The sequence below is a fragment of the Aquarana catesbeiana genome, linkage group LG07, assembly GCF_042186555.1.
Source record: "Aquarana catesbeiana isolate 2022-GZ linkage group LG07, ASM4218655v1, whole genome shotgun sequence".
In the NCBI taxonomy this organism is placed as follows: Eukaryota; Metazoa; Chordata; class Amphibia; order Anura; family Ranidae; genus Aquarana; species Aquarana catesbeiana.
The window spans coordinates 35,591,230-35,602,901 of NC_133330.1; positions in this window are offsets into that span (position 1 = coordinate 35,591,230).

Here is an 11,672-nt window from a genome sequence, read left to right on the forward strand (position 1 = left end):
GTATTGTTGTGATTAGCTGTGATTGGCCACAGCTAATTACATGGTACAAAAGGGCTGTGATTGGCCCTCTCTCTACCATGTGATCACTGTGACAAATCACAGCTAGCAACACAATTGTATACAATGAATGGCATGAAAAGAAGCCATTCATTGTTTACAACTGACATGTGGTCTGCTATGATTGGTCACATCGATCACATGGTACTGGCAGCTGGCCGGTACACTAATCAGTCATTCGCTGTGTCCAGTGGGTGACAGATCGCACCGGATGACGTCCTACCAGAACAATAGGGTTCCCACCCATCTGTCATTTTACAATGATGCGGGCAGGAAGCAGTTAAAGTATACAGTGCAGATCGTGTTTTCATACTACAGTATCTTCTTTTGGGACGGCCGCAGGGAAAATATGAAAAATGTATCTGCACTGTGTACTTTATTAATGTGATGAATGTGTAGCCATAATTAGACGTGCAATTTGTTTCGTTACTATTTCGTTTTCGGACAAAATTCGTCATATTCAGTCATTCAGAAGCATCCGAATGAACGGAAGACTCTTGACAAATGCATGCGAAAATTTAACTGACAATTGCGCGGTCGTGTGATGTTGTACCAAGGCAAAATTTATGTCCTTTTTTCCCCACAAATAGAGCTTTCTTTTGGTAGCATTTAATCACCTCTGCGGTTTTTATTTTTTGCGCTATAAACAAAAAATGAGAGACAATTTTGAAAAAACACAATATTTTGTACTTTTTGCTATAATAAATACCAAAAAAAAAATGTCTTCATCAGTTTAGGCCGATATGTATTCTTCTACATATTTTTGGTAAAAAAAACTCAATAAGCGTATATTGGTTGGTTTGCGCAAAAGTTATAGCATCTACAAAATAAGGGATAGATTTATGGCATTTTTATTATTATTTTTCTCCTTTTTACTTGTAATGGTGACTATCTGTGATTTTTATCGGGACTGCAGCATTGCGACGGACAGATCAGACACTTTTGACACTTTTTATACAGCGATCGCAGCTAAAAATAGCCAATGATTACTGTATAAATGTCACTAGCAGGGAAGGGGTTTAACACTAGGGGGCGATCAAGGGGTTAAATGTGTTCCCTATGTGTGTTCTAACTGTGGGTGGAATGTCGCTGACTGAAGGAGGAGACCGATCGGTGTTCCTACTTAGTAGGAGCACTCGATCTGTCTCCTCTCCCCTGACAGAACCGGGATTTATGTGTTTACACACACAGATCCTGGTTCTCGCTCTGTCATGAGCGATCGTGGGGGCCCGGCGGCTACAGCGTCTTAAAGAGCCGACGTACAGCTACGACGGCTCGCGTAGGGGAGCCAACCTGCCGCAGTATAAGTGCGGCGGCTGGTCAGGAAGGGGTTACCGAATCTATTACATTAGGATAATTTAATTTTTTGTATTTTCTATTACAGTATAATTAAATTATTAACTTATTATAGTTTTTATTATTATTATTTATTATTATGTAAAGTACTATTACAGTCAATTTTTAAATTATAGGTAAAATAGCTGAAGTCAGTAATTCTTCGATTCAGGTCTCTGCGCCATAGCAACTAATTTGGGATAGATTAGATTTACAGTTTTATTGGAATTTCCTTTCAAATTTGGCTAATGTAACTGTTAGGGAACGTAACGAATACAAATGCATCCGAAGTTACGAATTCTCCGAAATAACGAATGCCGCATCTAAATGAATGGAACGGAACAAATACGAATGCATCCAAAGTTACGAATTATCCAAAATAACGAATGCCGCATTCTAAAGGCATGATCCGATGAACGAAAAAAAAAAAACGAAAAACAAATAATACGAAAACGAAACAAATTTTTCGGTCGTGCATATGTTTAACCATAAATAGTTATATATAATATTTTAGTGTAATCAATTCCAGTGGGCTGAGTGACAGACCTAGACACTGCTACTGGAATTGATTACACTAATATATTATATATAATTATGGCTACACCTTCATCACATTATAAGACCCCTTTCACACTGAGGTGCTTTGCAGACGCTATAGCGCTAAAAATAGCTCCTGCGAAGCGCCCTGAAAGAGCCGCTCCTCTCACTCCAGTGTGAAAGCCCGATACAGCATATCAACCAAAAGAGACAGAAAATTTGTGTGGAAAAAAAAAACATTTTCTACTTCGTTATAAAACATATCCAATTAAAAAACTCTAAATAAATATCAAATTTCTTCATAAATTGAGGCCAAAATGTGTTCTGCTACATGCTACATGCTACGGGAGGAGGAGAAGGAGGAGGAGTGGTTTTGAAAAAAAAAACGGACTGGAGTTGAAAAAAAACCCGCCTGTCAAATACTCTCTGAAAAGCGATCTGAATGCAGGACCCACTTACACGGTTATTTTTTACTCTTTTTTTTTTTATCGCTACACACCCTACCTTTATTCATTTTTTTTTTTAATTAAATAAAAACCCGGACTGGATTTGAAAAAAAAAAACTGGACTGGAGTTGGAAAAAACCCGGACTTAATTTGAAAAAAAAAAACAGACTGAAGTTGGAAAAAAAACCCAGACTGGATTTAAAAAAAAAGGACTGGAGTTGGGGAAAAAAAACGCGGACTGGATTAAAAAAAAATGGACTGGAGTTGAAAAAAACCCAGACTGGTTTTAAAAAAAAAAAACGGACTGGAGTTGAAAAAAACCCGGACTTGTTTTGAAAAAAAAAAATTGGACTGGAGTTCAAAAAAAAAACCCAGACTGGATTTGAAAAAAAAACGACTGGAGTTGGGAAAAAAAAACCCGGACTAGATTTTAAAAAAAACGGACCGGAGTTGGGGAAAAAAAACCCAGACTGGATTTGAAAAAAAAAAAAACGGACTGGAGTTGAAAGAAAAACCCAGACTGGATTTGAAAAAAAAAAAACCGGACTGGAGTTGAAAGAAAAACCCAGACTGGATTTGAAAAGAAAACCGGACTGGAGTTGGAAAAAAAAACCCGGACTGTATTTGAAAATAAAAACGAACTGGAGTTGGGGAAAGAAACCCGGACTGGATTTAAAAAGAAAACGGACTGGAGTTTGGGAAAAAAAACAGACTGGATTTAAAAAGAATAACGGACTGGTGTTGAAAAAAAACCCGGACTGGATTTTAAAAAAACGGACTGGAGTTTAAAAAAAAAACACGGACTGGATTTGAAATAAAAAAGGACTGGAGTTGGGAAAAAAAACCCGGACTGGTTTTGAAAAAAAAAAAACGGACTGGATTTGAAAAAAAACAGACTGGAGTTGAAAAAAAAAATCCTCCTCCTCCTCGGTCCGCACCACAAACTGTTCTGAAGTATGGGGCCACCAACATCAGCTGTTTACACAGGGCTTTCTTCAGACTTTGGAAAGCTGCTTCAGCCTCGGGATTCAACCTTATCGCTACACACAAGCTTTTGCCTTTGGTGAGGTCAGTTAAGGGTGCTGCCATTGTAGCAAAGTTTGGGATGAACCTCCGATAATACCCAACCATGCCTAGGAAGGTTCTCACTTGTTTCTTGGTGACAGGAGCAAGTCAGTCTTTAATGGCTTCTAACTTATGGACTTGGGTTTGATTAGGCCCTGCCCAATGGTGTATTCCAGATACTGGGCCTCTTCTAACCCTATGGCACACTTCTTTGGGTTTGCGGTTAAGCTGGCATTTCTAATGGAATTTATGACAGCCTGGACTTTGGGTAGGTGACTTTCTCAATCTTGTGCTCCAAGATCTAACAACATCATCTAGATGTTGGCTACAGAATAGCATTGATGTGGGCTAAGAATCTCATCCATCATCCGCTGGAATGTAGCGGGAGCTCCATTTAACCCAAAGGGCATCCACACGTACTGCATTTAACCCAAAGGGCATCCACACGTACTGCCATAAGCCCTCCAGAGTTGCAAAAGCATTTTTTTCTTTTGCTTCCTCTGTCAGGGGAACCTGCCAATACCCTCTAGTGAGATCAAGAATGGTTATGTACCTGGCAGGGCCCAACTTCTCCATTAATTCATGAACCCGGGCATAGGCGTGTGCACAGTGGTTGTTCCAGGTGTGCCTGGATGCACCCTAATCACTAAGTGTGGTGCAGATTCCCCCGTACTGCCCAGGCTTCGCCTCTTGTTGATCCCCCCGGCTCCGCAGTGCTGCTGGCTTCCCTCCTCTCCTCACAGCTGCTGTGCGAGATGTTTCAGGTTAGAAGCATAGTAAACTGTGTTTACTATGCTTCAGCTTTTGAATGAACAGGAAGCCGCTCTACACAGAGCACTTCCCATTCATTCACTGTCCATTGCAGCTGAGGCTACAGAGAAAGGCATGCGTGATTGAGCTTTGAGGTGCACACCCTAATGCAATAGGCTGAGCACACCTATGAACCCGGGGCATGGGATAGGTGTCAAACTTTGACACTTCGTTCCATTTCCGAAAGTCATTGCAAAATCTTAGGGATCCCTCTTGATTGGGAACCATGACTTTAGGACTACACCATTTACTTTTGGACTTCTATATCACCCCAAGGTCAAACATCCTCTGAACTTCTTCAGCTACTGCCTGTCTGCAGGCCTCTGAAATAGGGATGATCGAAATAGGGATTAACGTAAGTTCGACTCGAACATCGGGTGCTCCTTTGTTTGCAGAACAAACTAACATATGGGATGTTCGCGACAAATTCCAGAGCCACGGAGCACCCCATAGTGCACTGCGAGATCACAGTGCATTGATGGCTGCATGCTTTGGTCAATCACAGCACGATCTGCTGTGAAAGCCACGATTGGCTAAAGGCAGGGTACCTTTGGCCAATCATGGCTCAGGGGGCTAAGTCCATGCCCCACTCTATATAAGGCTGCTTCCATGGCGTGTAAAAGCGTGGGGTCCCCCCAAAAACCATACCAGACCCTTATCCGAGCAAGCAGCCTGGCAGGCCAGGAAAGGGGGGTGATCAGAGACTGCAGACATGATACAAGAGATGGTCAGAGACTGCCGACATAGTACAGGAGATGGTCAGAGACTGCAGACATTTCACATTAGATGGTCAGAGACTGTAGACATACTACAGGAGATGGTCAGAGACTGCAGACATGATATAGGGGATGGTCAGAGACTGCAGACATACTACAGGAGATGGTCAGAGACTGCAGATATGATATAGGGGATGGTCAGAGACTGCAGGTATGTTACAGGAGATGGTCAGAGACTGCAGACATTTTACATTGAAATGTAAGAGACTGCAGATGTGTTACAGGAGATGGTCAGAGACTGCAGACATGATACAGTAGATGGTCAGAGACTGCAGACATACTACAGGAGTTGGGCAGAGACTGCAGACATGATACAGGAGATGTGAAGAGACTGCAATATGTTACAGGAAATGGCCAGAGACTGCAGATATACTGCAGGAGATGGTCAGAGACTGCAGACATGATACTAGAGATGGTCAGAGACTGCATACGTTACAGGAGATGGTCAGAGACTGCAGACATAGTACAGGAGATGGACAGAGACTGCAGACATTTCACAGGGGATTGTCAGAGACTGCAGATATGGTAGAGGTGATGGTCAGAGGCTGCAGAAATGTTACAGGAGATGGTCAGAGACTTCAGCCATGCTGCATAGTCATAGACTGTGGTCACATTACAGGAAATGGTTAGAGACTGTTGACACATTACAGGAGATTGCCAGAGACTGCTGATATACTATAAGAGATGGTCAAAGATTGAAGACACATTATATGAGACGGTTAGAGACTGCAGATATGTTACAGGAGGTGGTCAGAGCACCCCAGATTTTCGTTGTATTCTGTGGGTCCCGTTAAAGAAGTACATGAGCTTCTTTGGGGCAGAAAAGTGCTTTTTTTGGCTTCATAGACTTTCATTGGAGGGCAAAAAAAATTGGAGGGTAAAAAAGGGCAAAAAGCATTGATCGTCAGCTCCATTTAATGGCGATAATGCAGTGATTTCACAGTTGAAGTATTTCATTATGGCCACTAGATGGAGCTGTTGTTCGTTTAATTTTTATTTCATTTGAATTCAATTTTTTACTGAAATGTCATGACAGTATCTGCATGGAGTTTGCATTGTCTCCCTGTGTTTGCACGGATTTCATCCCCCAACAGAAAGCCAAAGCAGCTGCACAGTACCACTTCTCTTGTACTTTATGTTGGGTGTAAGTCTCAGTAGCTGTTCTTATTCTGTATGTATGGACTCTGCACATTACCACTTCTCTTGTCCTTTATGCTGGGTGTAATTCTCAGTATCTTTCCTTATTCTATATGTATGGGCTCTGCACAGTACCACTTCACTTGTCCTGTATGCAGTGGCGTAGGGTGGGTTGGCAGCGCCCGGGGCAAGGCAAGTAATCTGTGTCCCCCAAAGCCCCATACACATGGGCCGAATGGCCGAATAGAAACCGTCCGACATTCGGACATCCGCCCCTGTTCAATGCAGCCAGTACGACAGAAGCCGGACGTTCAGCCGGCTTCTGTTGAAGGGGCATGACTGAAAAAGATCTGCCAACTGGCTCCGGATCAGTGCTCATAGCCAATGGCTGAGAGCGCCAACCGGAGTGTTATGGCGGAGGGCGGGGGGGGTGTCCTCCTCTCAGAACACAACAATTTCAGCCCTGAGGGATGGTGTGTCTCCCAGGATGTTCAGGAAGAAGATGACAGGATAAAAGAGACTCACTGAGTGGACGTCCCCTTATGCTGATATACATGATCACACATCAGGCACTTGAAGTCCACTTGAAGGCCTCGGTACCGTTCTTGAAGGTGCACACACTGCAGTTCCAGAGGTCTTCTTCTGACTAGGGCTTTGGTTGCCGCTTCAGTCTCTGGGGAAGAAGACACACAGAGCATTGTGGTGGGTGGCCTCTTCTGGTCTGGTTGCTGCTCCACCACACCGCTGACTGCCTGTCCCCTGTCCCCGGGTGGTCCAGGGTGGTGGAGCAGCTGACAGATGAGTGGAGGCTGCCCACCACAATGCTATGTGTCTGATGGTGCGGTGGCAGACAGCTGGCTGTGGGTGATGGCGATAGGGCTTTTTGTCTCCCATGCTGTGACAGACGTCAGACAAATGTATAGGAGACCCAGGGGTCGGTTGGTGGGGCACAGACAGAAAGCGAGGCAGTGGGAGCTGAGCAAGCGGCTGCCTGGCCTGACTGCGATCACCCACAGCCAGCTGTCTGCCGCCGCACCGTCAGACACACCCAGCATTGTGGTGGATGGCTGTGGGCCAGCCACAGTGGACCTGTGCCTGCCTCTCTTCATCTGAAGTGCTCAACATCCAACCAGCCTCCATCTCCACCATATGCCGCCAACCAACCCCCACTGACAGAGCCTTGAGGTGAGTGGCTCAGCTGTGTGGGAAAGCAACAGTGTACCTGGGCCAGCTTCTCCTCATCTACAGTGCTCCATATCCATCCATCTCCACCACACACTGCCAACGAACCCCCCCCCCACAGAGCATTGTGGTGGGCTGTGGGCCGGCCAGCCAGCCTCTCCTCATCTACAGTGCTCCATCCATCCAGGCATCTTCCATCCATGATCAATTCCACCACTTGAACCCCCCCAGAGCATGTGCTTGCGGCTGTGGTGGGCCCAGCCACCATGGGCCTGCGGCTGCCTCTCTGCAGTGCTGTGTGTACACGCTCCAGTCCATCCAGGCAGCAGGCTCCATCCATCATGATCCAGTCCACATGCCCTCCTCCCAGACCACCAGCACCCAGTCCTCTCTCTCCAGACTGCCACACTCTCACCGGGCCAGAAACACGACTCTCACCTGCTTTTTCTGTCTTCCGTTGATCTGCGCTGCCACAACGGGGAAATGATTGAAGATCCGGACCAGAGGAGGAGAAGACGGCGGCAGCAGCGGCTCTCAGACTGACAGCAAGGCAGAGGCGGGACTCCAGGAGCATGCTTTGCGCATGCGCCACCCGCGATCACGGACAGGCCAGCCCGCCACCACACATGACCCCATTTACCCAATCACAGCATGCCAGCTGGCCATTGTTGAGACTGAACATTGTTGAGACTGAACATTGTTATGACTGAACATGGTGACACAGTGAATACAAATAGTTATTAGAAGACAGAGTGACACACACTGGCGTGGGATTCGCCCCCCTAAATGTTGCACCCGGGGCCACGGGCCCCTCCGCACCCCCCATACTATGCCACTGCCTGTATGCCGGGTGTAATTCTCTGTATCTGTTCTTATTCTGTATGTATAGTACTACTTCTCTTGTCATGTATTCCGATTGTGATTCTCAGTATTTGTTCTTGTTTTGTATTTATGGACTCTGCATAGTACCACTTCTTTTGTCCTGTTTGCTGGCATAGTTGCCAATAGTCCCGATTTCCGGTGTTCTGTAAAATCTGTAAAATCAAAAATTCATAAATTCGAAAATCCGAAATTCGTAAATTCAAAAATTCGTAAATTCAAAAATCCGAAGTCCAGAAATAGCGGCACTTTACCGCCGATGCCAGTCTGAAAGGGCTCTTAAACTATAGGTATTGGAATTTCCTTTCAAATTTGGCTGTTAGTGAATGTTACGAATTTATCCAAAAATAATGAATGTCGAAGTAATAATTAATAATAATTAAACGTTTTTTATTATTATTGTTATTTATTATTACTAATTCATTGCGTTCCATTCATTTAGATGCAGCATTCGTTATTTCAGAAAATTTGTAACTTCGGATAAATTCGTATTCGTTACGTTCACTAACAGCCAAATTTGAAAGGAAATTCCAATACCTATGATTTAATAGTTTAAGTTATTATTAGTCAGTTATTATTTCAAATTTTCAAATCTTCAAATTTTCACATTTTTGGATTTTCGGATTTCCAAATCTTCAAAGTTTCAAAGTTTCAGATTTTCAGATTTTTGAATTTAGAATTTTGAATTTAGAATTCAGATTTTTGAATTTTGAAATTTGAACTTCTGAATTTTCGAATTTCTGAATTTTCGGATTTTGAATTTCCGAATTTTTGAACTTCATAAATTCGTAAATTCAAAATCCTAAAATTCAGAAATTCTAAATTTTCGAATATTCGAATTTCCGGATATTCGGAAAAATTTGTTAAGCGGGTTTTCGTTAATTCGGATATCTCCGAATTTTATGAATTTGTTGAAATTCATTAAAAAACTAATTCGGAATGAAACAAATTGCACATGTCTATTACCAAGCAATCGAACAGGTGTACCTAATAAAGTGGCCTGTGAGTGTATATAAAACATATTCTTATAAACAGTTTACACGTCAAAGACTTTTATCTTTAAACCAATAGAAAAGTCTCCAACCAGATAGCACAATCTGTATGCATTAGCATGAAATAACCGTATTTACATTTCCCTCTGGCAATGACAGTTGTATGCAGAATTCTGAACACTATTACACAAGTACATTTTCCCGCTCACTATATAATAGAGTTATAGCTGTCATTTGCAGTTTATAGTTTCTTTTCAACAATGAGGTAATTTGTGAATGATTTTAGTGCATTCATACACCCACACCCAAATCCTGAGTGGCCTGTCCAAGAGACCGGTGCCAAGATGTATCCTGGAGAAGTTGCAAAAAGGAAGTTTGTATTGTCTCATTAATTTATACTCTGTCCAGAAGACATGGAGGAAACAAGAGCAAGCTTCTTTCTTAAAGGGTACCTGTGGTTAGTATAAAGATACTAAACTATTAACTGGACTCAAAAACCGCCACCTAGAATTACCTTTAAATATACATATCCCAAGAACATCAGACCCTTAATGTATCTAACTTTAACTACAGTCAAACTTTAGCAGGCTGTATAGTGCACCTCTCTGTTAGGGATCACATTGAGGAACCAATAAAGATGAATGGAGAGCTGGAGTCAAAGTCCAGATTTGCTTATTGGGTTGCCCCGGGTTTTTGGAATTGCTTATAAAGGATTAAAAATAAATGATGCTAATGATGCACTCAATGAGATAAAGTTTGTTAAACAAAGCAATATTTAAAGGATGCTGTTCATAAGGATATCTAAAGCTACATGTGGTCATCTGAAGGTTGGTGACTTCTAGTCTTGTTAGCAGGATAGTACAGGTCCACTTTAAAGTGAAAGTTCAAAATATGAAAAACACCTTCTTAAATTTCCATAGCGCATTATCTTTTTTATTTTTTTAAATATACCGATATACTTACAATTTTCTTTCATCTGGTCATTGTGTGGGCAGTGTATTCCTTCCTTATAGGAAACAGGGAATCCCCTATGCCTGGGTTTCACTTCATGGTGTACATTATTTGCCTTGGATCACTGAAATTTTACTTCTAAAAGTGTGTGTGTGTATCTCAAAGAGCGCCTTGAGTGAAAGGTCATAAACAGTTTTTGATAGAAAGATCAAACACTGAGGCTCTGTTGCAAATCAAAGACCCTGTTTCAGTCCCCCAAGAGGTTCCACGGCAAACACCTCATATAGTTACTAAGAACCCTAAAGAAGTTGGAGTCCTTTTTAACTAATCACCAGAAAAGTTTGGAACCAAATTTATTGTCCATGTGTTTTTATTTTTTTTATTTAAAGCACTGCTGAGTGAACACACGAAAAGTTTCCAGTCTGAGGAACCAGAACCCTGCCCGGTAGCTCCAGGAGTTGGGCAGCCTAGGAACCTCACAAGGTCCCATCCACCATTCATCAGACAACCCCAAAGATCAAGCCCTGAATCTCGAACTTGAATCTTATCCAGCGCTGACACATTCCCATTGGACTTCTAAAAGGATCTACAATCCTTATGTGTTCACTTCTGTGATTGGTGCACCTATACTCCCAAGATACACTTAGTATCTCACTTAATGACCTCTAGTCACCTAGTGAACTAATGGACATCCTGTATTAATATAAGCCTATTACATAACTGATGCTATAGTGCACCCTTTAAGCCATGGGCTGAACCATCTTAATAAATACAGGTAACACAATAGTTTGTACACTTGTTAGTCACCAAGTGAGTAACCAAGACTTCCATGCTCTGCGCTCACTAAAAATGGTGACCAGTAGGTTTTCACTTTGCTCATATGGGGACACTTGAGAACCACTTTATATAGTAATATGCAAACCAGCTGAGATTATGAATTCCTAGTAAAAGGTGAGAAGATCAGTTTGCTTATCCCCACTTCCCATTGTGCAGTTAAAGGGCCATAAAAATTTGTAACAAAGATTGAAAAGATGGATAATTAAAAATTTGCTAAGAAAAAGAAGATAAAAGAGAAAATAAGTAGAACATAGTATAACTGGCTCTTTAAGGGCTTGGCTATCATCTGCGAATTCACCCACCTGGCAAACTAATTTTGCACGTGTATCATTTTCCCGGACGAGGGAGACGTGAATTCCAGTTTTTCTTTCACATTAGTGGCAAAATAATTATGAAGCAAAATAACAATTTATTACTCTCCAGCCTTGGTCCATATGGAATTATTTAGATAGAATAATGAGTCTTTGTAACTGAAAACTAATGACAGAGTGCTAGTGATCGGATTGCTGGTCTCGTCGCGCCCAATGTGGGGTTTAGTGCAGCGCTCTGAGGTTTGTACTTGGATTACCAGCCCCTCTCTGAAGATCAAATGCTGGTATTAGAGTGAATTCTTATTCTAATAAATCCCATCCATTCCCTTCTTCCTTCTCAAAATAAAGCAGCAGAGA